The sequence below is a fragment of the Cervus elaphus genome, chromosome 9, assembly GCF_910594005.1.
Source record: "Cervus elaphus chromosome 9, mCerEla1.1, whole genome shotgun sequence".
Lineage (NCBI taxonomy): Eukaryota > Metazoa > Chordata > Mammalia > Artiodactyla > Cervidae > Cervus > Cervus elaphus.
The window spans coordinates 81,780,629-81,800,385 of NC_057823.1; the positions used below are offsets into that span (position 1 = coordinate 81,780,629).

General features: G+C 38.4%; 1 protein-coding gene across 4 annotated transcripts in view; it reads right to left on the reverse strand.

Annotated features, from left to right (window-relative positions):
* Positions 1–19,757, reverse strand: part of SSBP2 (single stranded DNA binding protein 2) — a 297,868-nt gene that overhangs the window by 164,929 nt on the left and 113,182 nt on the right. The window lies entirely within an intron of this gene.

A 19,757-nucleotide genomic window follows, 5' to 3' on the forward strand; every position in this document is an offset into this window, starting at 1 on the left:
ATGAAGATTCTATGTCAAGCGGGCCTAACGAGACAGCTGTCATTTTTAAATGATGGCCATAAATACCTCCACACAGCTTTTTCACATATATCATCATATTTCATCTTCAAAACAACCCTATGAGTTAAGTAGTTTCCAATCAGGAAACAACATGAGACAAATATATAATATTTGTACCTCATATAAACTACTAAAGAAGAAAAGTAAGTCTTCCTAGAAAGTTTTAGAGTCCTCAAAAGCAGAAAATATATGGTCAACAGCACTGGTACAAGAAGTGTCTGAGTTTACATTTGCTTCAGAGCAAAAATACATGACTTTCTTTCCCCCTATCGCCCACCCTATCTTCAGTTTTCCCTTAGTCATGCGACTCTACTTCCCTAGCATATGCTTTGTCTTTCTTTTCCTCCTCTATTTACACTCTTTATCTTCAGTTCAATACCAGTTTCCTCCTAAAAGGCTTTTCCCCAAGGAATCCACTCTCTATTTCTCTCTTCTTTGCATACCACATATAAGAAAATCCTAAATCTAGATCTTCTAAATTTCATTTACAGATCAGTTGTTTGAAACCTGCAACAAAGTTTTATGTAAGAAAACTTGCTGTAAAATTTCTGGGTGTTTCATAAAAGCCTTTTAAATTCACAGCACAAATACTATTTGCAGAGAAAAGCCAACAGGAAATTGTTTTCATAACATTAAACAGCCTATAACAAAAGCTACCATTTGCTCAATTAGCAAAATTAGGGTCTGTACTGACTTTAATGGAGTTTTTTGGAAGGATCTTCAAAGTCTAAAAGCAGTGTGACAAAAAAAAAAAGACAACATTGCAGGCTTGAGGTTGCTACCCTTGGAGAGGTCTGCACGCAAGGCTGGTTTCTAGAGGTCTTCTGGAAACTTTGATTGGGAAGGGTTCTTACCACTCACAAAACAGAAGCTCACTATACCTAAACTCTTTGTACAAGCAACATGGTCTATACTGAACACTTGTTTTCCTTCTAAAAGAGTGTGCCTGCATGACCAGCCCCCAATAAAAACCTCAGGCACTGTGTCTCACACAAGCTTCCCTGGTGGAGGCTTTACATTTTTTTTCTTCCAGTTTTATAGAGACATAATTGACATAGAACACTGTGTAAGTTTAAGGTGTACAGCATAATGATTTGACTTATATACATCATGAAATCACAATAGTTTAGTGAATATTCAGCATCTCATACAGAAACAAAATTAAAGAAATAGAACAGTTTTTCCTGGGATGAGTACTCTTAGGACTTCATTTATAACATAGAGCAGTACTAATTATATTTATCATAGTGTACATTACATCCCCAGTACTCAGGCATCTTTAAAACTGGAAGTTTGTACCTTTGACCACCTACATCCAATTCCTCCTTCCCTATCCCTTACTTCTGGTAACCACAAATCTGATCTCTTTCTATGGGGTAATTTTTTTTAACTACAACAATACATTAGTTTCTCTTACACAACATAGTGATTTCATATTTCTATACATTTCAAAATGATCATCTGTCTCATCTCCTTTTTGCCTCCCCCACCCTTTTTCCCCTCTAGTAACCACCAGTTTCTTCTCTGTATCTATAATTCTGTTTCTATTTTGTTATGTTTGTTCATTTGTTTTGGTTTTATACTCTACATATAAGTGAAATAACACAGTATTTGTCTTTCTCTGTCTTATTTCACTTAGCACGATACCCTCTAGGTCTACTGATGTCTCAAATGGCAAGATTTAATTCTTTTTTATGGCTGAGTACTAGTACACTGTATCCACATCTCTATCCATTCATCTGTGGAGGGACACTTGGGTTGCTTCCACATCTTGGCTATTGTAAATAATGCTGCAATGAATAAGGAAGGGAGGTGGTGCTGGTGATAAAGAACCTGCCTGCCAATGCAGAGACATAAGAGATACGGGTTCGATCCCTAGGTTGGGAAGATCCCCTAGAGGAGGGCACAGCAACCCACTCCAGTATTCTTGCCTGGAGAATCCCGTAGACAGAGGAGCCTGGCGGGCTACGGCCCCTTAGGTCACAAAGAGTTGGCCACACTGCAGTGACTGCACGCGTGCTGGGTGTCTGTTGCCACCCGAGGGCTTTTCTCTAGCTGTGGCGAGTGGGGGCTACTCTCTAGTTGTGGTACACCAGGTTCCCTTGTGGTGGCGTCTCTGTTGCAGAGAAGCGGTTCTAGGGCACACAAGCTTCAGTAGTTGTGGTGTAAGGGCTCAGTAGTTGCGGCTTGCAGGCTCCAGAGCACAGGCTCAACAACTGTGGGCCAAAGGCTTAGTCGCTCTATGCCAGGCAAGATCTTCCTGCAACAGGGATCAGGCCCATATCTCCTGCATTGGCAAGTGGCTTCTTCACTGCTGAACCACCAGGGAAGCCCCTATATCTTTTGGAATTACTCACAGCAGTGAATATGCCTATACACTGGGCTCTGTGAATCCTTCCAGAAAATCACTGAATTTTCAAGTGGTCTTAGTACAGTAACCCAATACAGGCTGTTACTATGTTTTCATCTCATTTCCACTAAATGTATGAATATTTCACCCTTAATACAAATAAATTAGTAACAGTATTCTGAGTCTTTTCATTTCTGATTAGGGTTGTTTGAGGTTCTCTGTATATAAAGGAATGAGCAAAAGAGGAAGATTAATAATAATGAAACCATGTTTAGGAGAGGAGAAAAGTTCAATAAGATGTCAATATGTACCTAAGAGGGGAAAAAATACTGCTTGAAACAGAATAAACTGAGATGTGACTTGGGAAACGGGTCCAGAGTAAAGGGGGGAAAGGGAGGAAACTTGGAATATAACACTTCTATAAGGAAGGAAAAGGTGGTGGATGGAGACAATGAGTCCAGTCATTACGTCCTTGCTGCCATGTTGGTGCAGAATGTCTCCATTGTTAAACACAGTGAAGAGCAACAATTGACATCTGAAGTACATGTGGATGAGTACTTAGTAAAAACTTGTTTCTCAAGCTCAACTTTCTCATAAAACAGTATGGAGTCACCAAATTTTCAAAAAATTATGGATAAATGAGATAGCCTTTTCAGAGAAAAGCTTTTATTTAAAAACAAACAAACAAAACACGTATTGACAAGATGCCTAAAAACTTTACAACAACATGTTAGGAACAAGTACGAAATGGAAAGTCATGTATCAAAAAACCAGAACTTCAAAAATATCAAATAGGAGCAAACAAACTGTTACATGGGCAACTAATAAAGTAAAACAAAATAAAACAAAAAAGATCTTTAAAGCTAAAGGGGCATATTTTGAGATAAGAAAATTCTGACCACAAAAGAAAAACAGGGAAGTCTATGAAGCAGAGCATAAAAAGTGAGATAAATCAAAAAACAATTCAAGCCTTTACCAAGAGTCTTTAAACCAATAGTAAAAAGTTCTTTAAATAAATCAAAAACAGGAAGTCAGATAGATTATAGCTGGTCCACTTAATCTTGGTAAAAATAACTGCACTCATGGGTGAAGAGTATATAGGGAAAGGTAATAATAAAATCACAATTTGTATAGAGTTTTACATTTTTCAGAGATCGTTTATACACAATATCTCAGCTGAGTCTTACAACAACTCTGTAAGAGGAACAAAGGTGTTAAAATCCTCTTTTAAAAGTGAAAAAAGGATATTCAGCTAAATGACTGACTGCCTCTAGATGAATTGATTCTAAAAGAAGACCTGACATGAGGACCCATATTTTTCTAATTCTTAAAACTGGAATTTCCTTCTCCCACCAATATATTTCAAAATGTGTCTCTCAGAAGTTGCCTTAGAGATGTATTTAGGGTGAACAGGAAACAGCTGAAAAGAACTATCAGGCTCTAGCCAGAAATTTTAAAAGAATTTATCAGAGAGAAAATCAAAGTAGGAATTGTGTACCTTTCAGCTCAAATGTGTAACCCAGGAGCATAAGCAACATAGATGAACAACGTGATTATATATTGAGGGACCTGCTCATGTGTTTTCCATATAAGATGTAGAAAGCTGGAAACAGCATCATGTCCAACCTTACAATAAAAAAGGCAGTTAATCTACAAAACTGTCAATTTCCTTGAACCCATCAGAGAGCTCACCTAAATATAGACAGATGCCTCTGAGGAGAAACATGATACGGACACCAGATAACCTGAAGCAGAGACCAGAGGGAATACAAACTGGAAAGGACCCAGCTAAAATTTCTAAATTGCTAAAGGCTGAGTGTCAACTCGGATAAGAATGCAGAATCCCCGAGATCCAGAAACGTCACGGGAAAGCTCATCCAGTCACAGACTCTCCTCCACATACCTCACAAGGTGCTCAAAAGAAAAACTAAGAGAAAGAAAGAGACTAGAGAGACTCCCTCCTGTAGTAGAGGAGGAGAGGAAAAGCAGCCATTGTGGGGCTGGGGGAAGCGGGTGAAGCGCAAAGCTCCATTTAGTCCCCTCTCCCCTAAAAAAGGTAACTTCCCTGGTGGCTCAGATGGTAAAGCGTCCGCCTACAATGCAGGAGACCTGGGTTCGATTCCTGGGTTGGGATGATCCCCTGGAGAAGGAAATGGCAACCCACTCCAGCATTCTTGCCTCGAAAATCCTGCAGACAGAGGAGCCTAGTAGGCTATAGTCCATGGGGTTGCAAAGAGTCGGACACGACTGAGCAACTTCACTTTCACTTTTCCCCTAAGAAACAACAAAAACCTATGACCCTCAGGGCACAGGTGAAAACCCATTAAAAATGAAGGAAAAGAAGAGGGGAAAAAACTCTCCACTGTGGAGAAGGGGTAGAAAAAAATTCTGAACTAAGACTACTAGCGATCCTCTACCACTGGGACAGGACAGGACTGCTCACAGTGGACACTCTTGAGACCCAGGGAAACAAGCCCTGCCAAACAGGCTGAATCAGAGCAACTGAGACCACCACCCTCTGTTCAATATTACCAGGCTGGTAAGCACCTAGTAACAAGCAACGTGGTCAACTTCTAGGCGAGGTGCCAGATAATAAAACCCTCTTCAAAGCTCAGAAGCAAACAGGGGACTTAGAACTAAAGGCAGACCAGATACTGAATAAAACTCCTAAGCAAACCAGCCTCCATCCTGAGCACAAAGTAATGCTAGAGAAATCTGAAGTCTGTGGTACACTGACACCAAAGCAAAATCAAAATCCAAATCCAGCTTAGTCCCTGACTAGATTAACCTAACTGCTTTCCCCACACTTAAAAGGACTACAAAAAGAAGAGATCTGTCATTTTGCAACACGAATAAAATTTACCTCAGCCTCCACTGTCCTACACAAGATGTTCAGCTTTCAACAACAACAAAAATACAAGATATATAAAAAAATAATAAAAAAGACACACATCAACAAAGAAAGAGAAATAAACATTGATACAGCAATGTTATTGGAATTATCAGGCAGAAAATTTTAAACATCTAAGATTAATATACCAGAGGCTCTAGTGGCAAAGATGGACCACAAGCATGAATAAATGGAAAATTTCAATAGAAAAAAGATGGAAATTAGGTAAGACAATCAAATTAAAATGCTAGAAATAAAAACCCTAGTAATAGAGATGAGGACTGCCTTTGACAAATTCATCATTCAATTCAACACAGTGAAGAAAGCATCAGTGAACCTGAAAGTAAGTCAATAAAAAGTACTCAAACTGAAACACAAAGAAAAAAGAAATAAAAAGGGAACAGATGATTTAAGAGCTATGGGACAATCAGTTTAACATATCTACAAGAAGAGAAAAAGCAAGGATGGAAAAAATACTTGAGAATACAATAAATGAGAATTTTTTTCAAAACTGATAAAAGACAACAAAACATAGATCCAACCTGCCCAGAAAATATCATGAGGATAAACATTCTACATAGACACATCACATTCAAATCCCAAGATAACGAGAAAAACTTGAAGGAATCCAGAAACAAAAAGACATATTACATACAGAGGAACAATGACTGGAAGTACAATAAACATCTTAGCATAACTTAGCATACACAAGACAACGGACCAGTAATTTGGACAGAAGCATCAAATGCAATGGAGCACAGACAAGTCATGCCTACTATACACCCTGTCCAAATTCTTCAACCAAGGACCTGTAAGTTTGCTTTACACCATTATTTTGGGGGGTAATTTAGTCACACAGACACAGGAAGTAGAATAGAGATCTACATACAAATCCCTACCTTGACCTTTGTTCCCTCTATATTGATACCTGAGTGGATTTCTTTTATTTTTTTATTTTTTTTTATTTTTTTATTAGTTGGAGGCTACTTACTTCACAACATTTCAGTGGGTTTTGTCATACATTGATATGAATCAGCCATAGATTTACACGTATTCCCCATCCCGATCCCCCCCCCACCTCCCTCTCCACCCGATTCCTCTGGGTCTTCCCAGTGCACCAGGCCCAAGCACTTGTCTCATGCATCCCACCTGGGCTGGTGATCTGTTTCACCATAGATAGTATACATGCTGTTCTTTTGAAATATCCCACCCTCACATTCTCCCACAGAGTTCAAAAGTCTGTTCTGTATTAATGTGTCTCTTTTTCTGTTTTGCATATAGGGTTATCGTTACCATCTTTCTAAATTCCATATATATGTGTTAGTATGCTGTAATGTTCTTTATCTTTCTGGCTTACTTCACTCTGTATAAGGGGCTCCAGTTTCATCCATCTCATTAGGACTGGTTCAAATGAATTCTTTTTAACAGCTGAGTAATATTCCATGGCGTATATGTACCACAGCTCCCTGATCCATTCATCTGCTGATGGGCATCTAGGTTGCTTCCATGTCCTGGCTATTATAAACAGTGCTGCGATGAACATTGGGGTGCACGTGTCTCTTTCAGATCTGGTTTCCTCAGTGTGTATGCCCAGAAGTGGGACTGCTGGGTCATATGGCAGGTCTATTTCCAGTTTTTTAAGAAATCTCCACACTGTTTTCCATAGCGGCTGTACTAGTTTGCATTCCCACCAACAGTGTAAGAGGGTTCCCTTTTCTCCACACCCTCTCCAGCATTTATTGCTTGTAGACTTTTGGATAGCAGCCATCCTGACTGGCGTGTAATGGTACCTCATTGTGGTTTTGATTTGCATTTCTCTAATAATGAGTGATGTTGAGCATCTTTTCATGTGTTTGTTTGGATTTCTTTTAAAAACACAAATCTAATCAATGTTTTTCCCTCTGTAAAGTAAAAATTACCATCAGCTGCAATTTGCCCTCAGAGAAAATCATAACTTCTTAACTGGGTCTTCAAAATTCTCTCTGATCTGGTCCCTTTCTACCGATCCAGTCTCACTTCTCAGCATTCCCCCTCATACCTTTTGTTCTAGCCATATCAAGCTACAAGAAATCTCTTAAGATTGCATACTTAGTTTTACTTCTGTATTGGTTTATGATTTATCAAAATTCGAGAGGCTCCCTTCTGGGCCAAACCCTACCTTGATTCTTAATAACTAAAATCATTATCCCTGTCCCACCAAAAATGCAAAGAAATCAGACTCTGCCTTTATTCTCCAGACATATGTAATACTAAGCAGTAACATGCGCTTACTCTTCTGAGGAAAGTAACAGTCTTAAAAAGTCCAGAACCCTATAGCAGTGTTGGCATTTGGGAATGTATAATAGAGTACTTGAAACCTCATACCTGAAATTTAGCCTCTGCCAGTAGGACAATTCTCTGGAGAGAGGGAAAAATGAAGAATGCCACATCTCTTTTTTTCCCCAGGCCCGAAGTTGTAGGCTAATGATGCTAGGCAATAACAGGTCCCGCACATCAGTAGGTAAAAAGTTCAGTGGTGAGTCCAACCACATCATTTTTACTTTCTTTAGGACTGAAAAGGACAAGTTTCTATTTTTTACCTTATTCTTAAAAAAAAAAAAAAAAAAAAACTCTAACAAAAACAAGCACATTTTTCTAAACCAAAAGGCCTTTGCAGAGGGATTTTGAAGATATTATGTATTTTGTTATCTAACTTCTGGGAGAAGTCAGAGAGATCCTCCCAGCTGTGTGCTTAGAAACCACAGGCAGTGGTCACAGTCTACTGGTTCCATAGGGAGAGAGAGAGGAAGAGAAGGGAGGAGCGGAGGGGAGGGAGAGAGAGGGCCAGTGAGGCAGGCAGGAGGGAGAGAGAATGGGGGAGACAGGGAGAAGGGGGGAGGAACGTGGGGGCAATGAAGTCTGAGAACGTCTGCCTCGGGAGAGGATTTTTACCAGGGACAAAAGTCTGTGCACATGCTGGTCCCTCTGTCTAGAACAACCTTCCTTCAGTTAATTTTTCACTCAACTCATTCCAAAACTCTCTGTCAAAATGCAGCTTGACATCTCTGCTTTTCAACAGTCATCAAATACCTACCGAGGGCCCACTCTACTCTGGCAATTAGAAGAGAGGTCGTGGGGATACAGATAGGGTTAGGACCTCAATTTTCCTGCACTCACAGAGAAGCCTAATGAATTCCAAGCTCCTCCTCCTCCTCCTCCTCCTGGAAGCCTTCTCTCACTTGTGAAGGCTAAGTTTAAAGCCCACGACCTGAATGTTTCCACAGTGCATGGGTGCTAAGCCACCTCAGTCATGTCTGACTCTCTGCGACCCCAAGGACCATAGCCCACCAGACTTCTCTGTTCATGGGATTCTCCAGGTAAGAATTCCAGGATTATTTTTCTGTCAGAGCTCATTTTATTATAATCATCTGTTAACTAGTCTCTTCTATTAGAAGCTCCTTAAGGGCTGGAACTCTATCCCTTCAAGACCTAGACTTTTGTTTGGCAAGGTCAATAAGTAAAATTTTAATTAAAGAAGGAATAAAATAAAAGAGTGGTTTGAGATGGTCTGACTGCCTTTTTAAAAATAAAAGATGTAGATTAGATGCTAAAAATGAGATAAATCACAAATAATAATAATTTTAGAAATTTCTATCTGTGGGTCACTCATAATGTATATCATACACTAAAGCTCTACAAAGTTAAAGATCCTGCACATATCTTAATTAAAAAATAAAATTCACACCAATGTTTCATAATACTGTGGCATTGTTATAAATAATCATAGAAAAAACTGTAAGGAAGAGGTGAGTACATGAGACAGGAAAAAAAGGAGGGAGAAAACAAATAATTTGATAATCAAAAAATTTTAAAGGACGACACTAAATTCCTTATAACTTACTTTGCCTGCATTTTTTACCATAGCAACAAAACAGTACAGTAGAATAGATAATGTAGCACAGAAAAGCAATGCTTTCCTTTAGGAATGCTTTCTTTATAACTCTTCATACTTGGTTACCTTTGACTGAATACACTGAACAATAAAGAATAAAAATATCACTATGTAGGGTATACATTTTTTTTTAAATCCAAAAGCAAAGTCCTTACACTGTTGTCCAATCTATCTATACAACTGACCACATGCAAATGATGCACTTATATCACTGTTTTAAGCCATCTCTGGATAGTAGTGAAAAACAGTAAGTGCAATTAAAGTAGTCTTTATTGATATAATAGTTACTTCATTAACAGAAAAATTCTGAACTTGGAAAAATCAACCTTATATATTTCTAAATTGAGGCCTCTGTTGATAATTTCCCTAGATCCAATTCAATAAGATGATCCTATATATAATATATATTCATTTTTCAAAGGGTATCTGCATTTATACCATGAGCTAATGCTGTAACCAACCCATCTGGCAGGATGAGAGACAGACTGGGGAGGGAGGTGTGGCCAGACAAGAGCAACAGGAGGGATTCTTCCGGCTGTGTACCTTGACTATGGTGGCGGATACAGGAACCTACAAATGATAAAACTCACACAAAACTAGATATACACACGCTGCTGCAGCTGCTGCTGCTAAGTCATGTCCGACTCTTCAAGACCTCACACACACACACACACACGCGCACGCACGCACACACGCTTGAGTACAAGTAAAACAGGGGAAATCTGAATTAGATCGGTGGATTCTATCAAGATGCTGGAATCAAAAGACTACAGGAAACAGAGTACTCCAGTGAGGGACCAGGTGCTGATCAAGGCACTGACTGGTTACAGATATTCCGCCGAAAATCAAACCCAGTTATTGTACTAGCATTTTGCAAGATGTTACCACCAGGGGAAACTAAGGGTACACGGAATGTACAATAAATTTGTATTCTTACAGCTGCATGTGAATCTATAATTATCTCAAAAGTTTAAAAAACTCCATCTGGCACAATCCACCCAATTTTCACAATTCACATTCCAACACAAGACACACTCACTCCCTTCCCCACAATCCTCAGACATCTCTTAATAATTACAGCAATAGTTCAAAATTCAGGAGCTAATAATCTAAATCAGATCAAGATTCAAGTGGTGTTCTTGGGTACTGCAGCTTGACTACAATTCTTCTCAATACAAAGACCTGTGGACTGAAGAGACTAGTTCTTTACCTCCCACACATGCAAGATATCCAGTTTTCCAGGCCAGGATAATCACAACAGATTTCCATTCAAAAAGGTAGGAAAGGAAGTAAAGTCTAGGAGGCGTGTAAATGTCACTGGTCTATAAAAATTCTAATATCCAGCAGGGTCCATGTAACCAGTACCTTCATGAGACCCGGGTCCCATTCAGTGGGAGTATTTCTCTGTGTTCTGGGTTCTGCTCTCTTGATTCTACCATCTGAGTCACATTTCCTCTTCCATAAAAAAGAAGCCTGTGTTTGTAAAACTTCTCTCAGCTTTCTTCCTGCCTACAGGGACCTAAAAGTCTCTTCATTTTGTGTTGCTTCATTCCAAGTCTAGGCTCATATAAATCTTTTTAAAATTTTATAGGCTTCTTTTGAATCAATTTATGAATCCATTCACTCAGGCAAAAGCCATGACACAGATCGCATTGAAGTAAGTCCTTCTCAACCTTGGACTCTCTGTGAGGCTGCTGTAGGACAAAGCCCATGTGGATTCTTAGAAGCCCTTTTGTTTAACAGACAGGAACTAGGAGGCAAGCCCTCAAAGATACTTGGGGAGGCTTTTTGTGTGTCTGAAAGAGTCCATGAGGACTACCTCAAATCTTTCTGAGATTGTAAAGACATTATAGTTGCACCTTAGTTTCATTTTTGCCTTGAGACCACATTTTCCTAACTTCATTCTGGATGTGATCTTTGTTTCGAGGCCCCTTCTTACTTTGAGAACCCTCTGCAGGCTGGAAAACTGTCCTGAACCCTTTATATTTCATCCAAATTGTTGAAAACAAGAATTCCTTTTTTTAGCTCATTTTCCTCCATCCATATCTCATGAGATATAGCTAAAAGAAACAGTTGACAACACTTTAGACATTCTGCCTAGAAATCTCCTTTGCCAGATCTATCAATTCACTAAGTACATTTCCTATTTTCCATGACACCCTGGGTGACAGTTTTGCTTAACTTTCTGCCGCTAGATAATAAAGGTCTTATTTCCAGCTCCAAATACCACTGTCATCACTGTCTTTCAAGTCCTCACCAGCCATCACCACGAATCCCTTCCAGGTTTCACCCACTGGCTGCTCCCATGTACTTTTCAGCTTTTGTTACAGCCGCATTCTGTATCAGAACATACCAAATTACATTCTGATTATCTACTGCTGTTCCATCCCTGGGTTGAGAAGATCTCCTGGAGAAGGCAATGGCAAACTACTCTAGTATTCTTGCCTGGGAAATCCCATGGACAGAGGAGCCTGTCAAGCTACAGTCCATGAGGTCACAAAGAGATGGACACGACTGAGCAACTAACACTTTCACTTCATTTATCTACTGCTGTATAACAAACCAAACGCAGTAGCCAGTAAATAAATAAATAAATAACACTTTTTATTTATTATTAACGCTTGTGTGTTCTGCACTTCAGGACCTTGGGCTGTGAATAGCAGAAATGGCTATGTGTTCAGACTCTAAGATACTTGGACCTCAGCTATAAAGATGCAAACACCTAAAATTAAACTCTAAAAATCTATCAGAAAAAAAACATGGTAAATCAGCTTGCAAAATCTTACTTATATCTTTAATAAGCAGGGTAAGCTCAATGAGGTCACAAGGTTACCATACTCTCAACCCCAGCTAAAATGACAACAGAGGCCTTAAAAATGAAATGCTTTGATTATAAGACAAAACTAAATAAATCTTAACCAATTTAAAATTTAAATATTTCATACACATAGGCACTGATGATCAGATTTTTTTAAATGACATCATTGACCATATAAAATGTTATAAGATACATGTTATTTTCCACTGAAAATGAAAATATTATTTGAGAAATCTCATGGCAATTCTTTCAAGATTTCAATATGATATAAATTTACTTTTAATATTTTGGACCAGTTTGATTAAAGAGAATTTTTCCTCCACTTAAAATGAAGTAAAGAGATATCAAGAACTCATGAGATAATAATTTAAATTACTTTTAAATAAATCTGAACAATGTTTGCATATTTAAATAGAAGAGTTTTTGTTTTCATTAGATCATTTGTCCAATACATAAATTAATCTCTGATTCTCAGAACCTTCCTAAATATTAAGGTCTTATTTCTTCCTTTCTGGTTCATTATATAGAGCTGAATCATGGAAAATTTATTTTATTAAGTAGAATTTTATATTTCTTACTCTTTATTTTAAAACTCAATCTTCAGCATGATTCATTTAAAAAAAAAAAAAGCTCCTTCTTTTTAAATAAAATTTACAGAAATAAAAGTCTAAACTGAATTACTATTTACCCTCCTGAATTTAACTCTGATTCAGTTCGTTCACTCTCTCCAAAAGAGAGCTGGGGAGAGCTGCACCACACAGCAGATTAAGTAACCACCTACTTATATTTACTTGAGGGAAAAAGTACACACTTTTTTCTCTACAAATATTGACAGACAAGATCTATTATTCATTCTTTAGATTGCTAATTAACTCCCATTATTAGTAAAAATAAGTAGGTTTACAGAAATCACAGTTGAACCAAAAAAAAATCCCTAAAGTTTTGTTTAATCTAAATTCATCAACCCTAGTTCTCTAAGCACCTCCCTTTATTGCTTGTCTAGACTATGCCAAAGCCTTGGACTGTGTGGATCACAACGAACTGTGGAAAATTCTTCAAGAGATGGGAATACCAGACCACCTAACCTGCCTCCTGAGAAATCTGTATGCAGGTCAAGAAGCAAGAGTTAGAACTGGACACGGAACAACATACTGGTTCCAAATAGGGAAAGGAGTACGTGAAGGCTGCATATTGTCACCCTGCTTATTTAACTTATATGCAGAGTACATCATGCGAAATGCTGGGCTGGGATGAAGCACAAGTTGGAATCAAGATTGCCGGGAGAAATATCAATAACCTCAGATATGCAGATGACACCACCCTTATGGCAGAAAACGAACTAAAGAGCCTCTTGATGAAAGTGAAAGAGGAGAGTGAAAAAGGTGGCTTAAAACTCAACATTCAGAAAACTAAGATCATGGCATCTGGTCCCATCACTTCATGGCAAATAGATGGGGAAACAATGGAAACAGTGACAGACTTTATTTTGGGGGGGCTCCAAAAATCTCTGCAGATGGTAATTGCACCCATGAAATGAAAAGACACTTGCGCCTTGGAAGAAAAGCTATGACAAACCTAGATAGTATATTAATAAGCAGAGACATTACTTTGCTGACAAAGGTCCATCTAGTCAAAGATATGGTTTTTCCTGTATGGAAAGCTACAGATGTAAGAGCTGGACCATAAAGAAAGCTGAGCACTGAAGAATTGATGCTTCTGAACTGTGATGTTGGAGAAGACTCTTGAGAGTCCCTTGGACTGCAAGGAGATCAAACCAGTCAATCCTAAAGGAAATTGGTCCTGAATATTCATTGGAAGGACTGATGCTGAAGCTGAAGCTCTAATACTTTGGCCACCTGATGCAAACAAACTGACTCACTAAAAAAGACCCTGATGCTGGGAAAGACTGAAGGCAAGAGGAGAAGAGGACAGAGGATGAGATGGTTGAATGGCATGACCAACTCAATGGACATGAGTTTCAGCAAGTTCCAGGAGCTGGTGATGGGACAGGGAAGCCTGGTATGCTGCAGTCCAAGGGGTCGCAAAGAGTCGGACACAACTGAGCGACTGAACTGAACTGAATTGAGTCTTCTGATATGGAAACATGGGGTGCTGTTTGTTCCTGATAGATACTAACAGCCCATGAAAATTACATATACATTTAAATTACAGAAAACTGTATATAATTATTACTTCTTAAACTTCCTAAACTAAGGGGAAACAATCCTTCTGGGTTTTTTTATTATTTTAAAGAAAACTACTGAGATAATTGTTTTGTTTCCATTCAATCTTACTATTACTTTAACTCCATGAAAATTTTTTTAAAAAAGAAGAAAGGCAAAATATTTTAATCACACTGTTAAAGTGAAAAGTAAATTGGTTAGAGCACTGATACACAATCTTATATTTTATCTTTTAATGTAGTTGATATATAATATTATGGAAGTTATGGTATACAACTCAGCCATAAAAAAGAATGAGATTGTGTCATTTGCAACAATATAGATGGACTTGGAGGGTATTATGTTAAGTGAAATAAGTCAGACAGAGAAAGACAAATACTGTATGATATCACTTATATGTGGAATTTACAAAATAAGGCAACCTCATATTTTAAATTGATAAAGTAGACAATTTACAAAGGTCACAGTAATTAGGAAAGTCCTCACTAAAGAGGCAGAATGAGACTTTTATCCTGAATGACAGGAGAGCTTGCAAAGGCAGAAGCAAGGAGATTATAAGATGAAAGCCTACCTTTTCCCTCTGATGGAAACTGTTAAAGCTGACCACTGTTCAACAGAATTTAAATTTGAGAAAGGAGGCTGAGAGCTTATTCAGATAGTATCTGAAAAACTGATCTGAGCAAGTGGGTCCCTGAGCAAGGGAACCAATCATTTCTGTTCTAGAAATGAACATTTCTCAGATAAGACAGAAGAACTCTGTACATGATCCAACTGGATGCACAACTTCAACATAAGAAAATACAGGAATGGGCTAAAGTTAACTGAAAGGAGCTATAGTAACAAAAAGCAGAAAGCTTCCCTCACAATAATGCCTGATGTTAAATCTCATTGGCAATGAAGAAACTAAACCTAAACATTCATTAAGAACACAAAAGCTTAGTTACTCTCAAAGGTAGTATTAGCCTGAAAATCCCAGCAAGTAGGCAAGATGATGGAAAATTAAGCATTAAAAGGCAGCAGAAGATCCAGGAGGAGAACCTTTGAGGGTCACCTAGGAAAGCACCATACTTATTTATTCTGCCCTTTCAGAAAGACCTCTTGGAAAGGGAGAGGTTTCCAAGGATACCACAAGTTCTAAAAAACCAGGCACTGGTGCCAGCTCAATCCTTGCTTTGAACTTGAAGAATGAGCTCTCATTCAGTCAAGAGAGGAGAATAATTCCCAAATAAGGGATTTAAAATACCCCTATCCACTCCACCTTTCCAACAACTCCTTAAATAAATAAATAAATAAGCAGGAATGTGGTTTTGGAGGTAAAACCAGGTAAATTCTATTTATTTTTCAAACAAAATCTTGCTAAGATTCCAAAGTCTCTGCAAACTCCCTGGTGTCTGTTTTGTTACTTCCTGTATGTCTCTGTAGTGAATAAAATGAAAATCCTAGACATAAAGAAAGAGAGCAGGCACTGTGGGAGAAAAAAATTGACAAAGGAAAATGGGAAGAAAAAGTCAAAGGTTATACTCAAGGTCTGGAAAAGACAGAAGAGTATGCAGGCAGGTGGCCTGTGATGGAACAGGTCTCCAGATTTAACTTACAAGTTTCCAGTGTTTCTTCATGGGGATATTGCAGGTTAGAGCAAAGAGGAAGTTAGTCTGGTTATGTGGTTATGTGTTGATGAAAAATGCATATGGAAATTATGCCCATCATTTCTAATACACATTAAATTAAGATATACTATTGTAAGCAATAAAGGAGTTATTAATGTCTAAAGACATTCCCCCATTCCCTTTATGTATTTGAGCTTTTGTCTATAATAAAAAATTATAATTTCAGCTCTGAAATATTTTTCTTCATTTTCTCTTTTCATCTCTCTCTTAGGGCTGACAAAGAAATGATGATGATCAGGAAGAGGGATAAGGAGATAAACAGGGTAATTATCAAAGGAAAGAAAGAAGAAATATCAAATGGATCACCTATGAGTAGCAGTACAAAGTTTCCACGGAAGTTGGGACACTTAGTATAGAAACAGATGCTAGGAGTTCCCTAGTGGTGCAGTGGATAAGAGTCCTCCTGCTAATGCAAGAGACATGGGTTTGATCTCTGATCCAGGAAGATTCCACGTGCTGCGGAGCAACGAAGCCCATGGGCCACAACTACTGAGCCTGTGCTCTAGAGCCTGTGAGCTGCAACTACTAAAGTCCACGCACCTAGAGAAAGGGCGCCCCAACAAGAGATGCCACCACAATGAGAAGTCCACACACTGCAACAGAGTGGCGTCCCTGGCACAACTAGAGAAAGCCTGTGCAAAGCAACAAAGATCCAGCACAGCCAAAATATTAAAAAAAAAAAGTACTAAATAAAGAAACAGCATGCCTGAAGAATGCATATTCTTTCATCAAATACTGAGTTGTAATTAAGTATAAGCCACTAGACCACCAAATGGAATGTGATGGATTTTTATAGTCGTCATGTGTGCTTACCTCCCTAAGGTATGAGAATTTTTACTGATCTTTATTTAACAGGCAAGTCAACACATGTTTACTGAAGCAAAGTTGCAAACAAAGAAGGAAGGCTAATATATTGGGGTTTCCCTACCTATTAGTCTAAGTTTAAAAAACTTCTGGAAAAAGCCATGGATCATTTAAGTCCACTTAGTTCTTCTCCAAACTTGAATCTACTTTCTCCCCTTCACAATACAAGACTGCTTTCTAAAATGAAATTGTAGCCTATAAAAATCATCCAGGCATTTGACACAGTAGGAGCCTCGAGTCTTGCTTCAAAAACCATAAACAACTTTTGAATATCTTAGGAACCCAAGATAGAACCTTAACACCAACACATTGTATTAGCTACTCTAGGATAGAGAGTTTACACTGGACACATCCAGCAACAGGGAACAGATCTGGTGAATTTACTGGGTTAAAGTACACACCACTCAAGCCATCAAAGCCTGACTAGCTAGTGTGATAAGTGTTCACCTCTCATTATATCGTATTTTTCCCCTGTCTTAATGCTAGCCTCTTCCTTTCTGTCACCCCCTAAAGGTATTTCTTTCCAAAGTTCTATCACCAGGACTCTATTCTTATTTTACCCTTATTCCCTCATTAATTTAACTCAGCATTTATAACTGAACCTTCTTTCTTCCTTCCAAATTTCAGATTTCCGATAACAGTATCACAAGTCTCAGTTAATTAGTCATGTTATTTTTAAATAATTTTACAAAATATTTTTAAAATTTCGTTCTTCCTCAATGCTTACAACTAGACAATCTCAACTTTTTAATTCTTCATTTTCATTCTTAGTTTTCCATTTCATTTGCCACCACCCTCATTCAAGGGCTTTTCAGCTGACATCAAGACTTTTAGGATGCCTCCTCACAGTCTTTGCCATTAGCCCTTTCCCTTTTTCAGCTCCTCTTACACATGCCCTCAGATTAACTGCCCTAAAATAGAATTTACTATTTTCTGAATATGCTTAAAAAAAAAATGACTCTTGAGTACAGACAGAACAAAACTTTCATTCACAACAGTTGAAAAAGTACTCAATGAAAATTTGGAAAACCTGAGTTTTCCCAGCTAAACCTCAGTCCATTTTTAAACAATGGCATACCATATCCTTTATGTCTAAAGACCCTGATGCTGGGAAAGATTGAAGGCAGAAGGAGAAGGGGATGACAGAGTATGAGATGGTTGGATGGCATCACTAACTCGATGGACATGAGTTTGAGCAAGCTCCAGGAGATGGGGATTGACAGGGAAGTCTGGTGTGCTGCAGTCCATGGGGTCGCAAAGATTCAGACACAACTGAGTGAAAGATGTCATCTCTGGGTACGTACCAAGTTTTTTATGTATTGTAAACAGGTAACAGTAAAATAACTAGGTCAGGCCAAATAAGCAGTTTTCAACCTTTTTTAAAGTTTTTGATTATAAAAGGAGATTAAAAGGAGATTCATTTAAAGGTGAAAAGATAAACCTCAGAACAGGAGAAAACATTTGCAAACAAAGCAACTGACAAAGGATTACTCTCCAAAATATACAAACAGTCCATGAAGCTCAATATTAAAAAAGCAAACAACCCAATCAAAAAGTAGGCAGAATGCCTAAACAGACATTTATACAAAGAAGACATACAGATGGCCAACAAACACATTAAAAGATGTTCAACATTGCTAATTATTATGGGTTTAGTCGATAAATCATGTCCGACTCTTGAGACCCCCAGGGACTGTAGCCCACCAGCCTCCTCTGTCAATAGGATTTTCCAGGCAAGAATACTGGAGTGGGTTGCCATTTCCTTCTCCAAATTATTACAGAAATGCAAACCAAAACTACAGTGAAGTATCACCTCATACTGGTCAGAATGGCCATTACCAAAAATCCCTACAAACCATAAACGCTAGAAAGGGTGTGGAGAAAAGGGAATCCTCTTATACTGCTGGTGGGAAAGTAAACTGATACAGCCACTGTGGAGAAGAGTAGTGTGCAGGTTCCTTAAAAACCTAAAAACAGATCTACCGTATGGCCCAGCAATCCCACTACTGGGCACATACCAAGAAAAAACCATAATCCAAAGGGACTTATGTACCTCAATGTTCACTGCAGCACTGTTTACAAGAGCCAAGAGGACATATGTGCTCAGTCAGGTTCAATTCTTTGCAACCCTACTGACTGTAGCCTGCTAGGCTCCTCTGTCCATGGGATTCTCCAGGCAAGAATACTGGAGTGGGTTGCCATGTTCTCCTCCAGGGAATCTTCCCAACAACAGGGATCAAACCCATGTTTCCTGCCTTACAGGTGGATTCTTTACCACTGAGCTACTGGGGAAGCCCAAGACATGGAAACAACCTAAATGCCCATCAACAGAGGAACGGATAAAGAAGAAATGGTACATACATTCAATGGAACATTGCTCGGCCATAAAAAAGGAGCAAAACTGGGTCATTTGCAGAGACGTGGATGGACCTAGAGACTGTCATACAGAGTAAGTCAGAAAGAGAAAAACAAATATTGCACATTAACACATATATTTAGAATCTAGGAAAATGGTATAGATCTTATTTGCAAAGTAGAAATAGAGACACAGACATAGAGAAGAAACATGTACATGAAGGGGGAAAGGAGATGGAGTGGGAAGAATTAGGAGACTGGGATTGACATATATACAGTATTGATACTATGGATAAAATACATAAGTGATGAGAAAACACCAAATAGAACAGGAAACTCTACTCAATGCTCTGCAGTGACCTGAATGGGAAGGGTATAAAAAATAAAAAGCATGTATACATGTGATACATGTATACACACAGCTGATTCACTTCGCTACACAGCAGGAACACAACATTGTAAATCAACTATATACCTATCAAAATAAAAGAAGATTCATTTATAACATAAGGAACTAGCTAAATTGGAGTTCCATTTAGTAAGAAAGAGAGTATAAGAAACTAGGAATAGGTGAAAACTGAGCTAGTCTGGTTAAAACAGAGGAAGCCAAGGACCTTATAGGATTCTCTCACTCTTGCT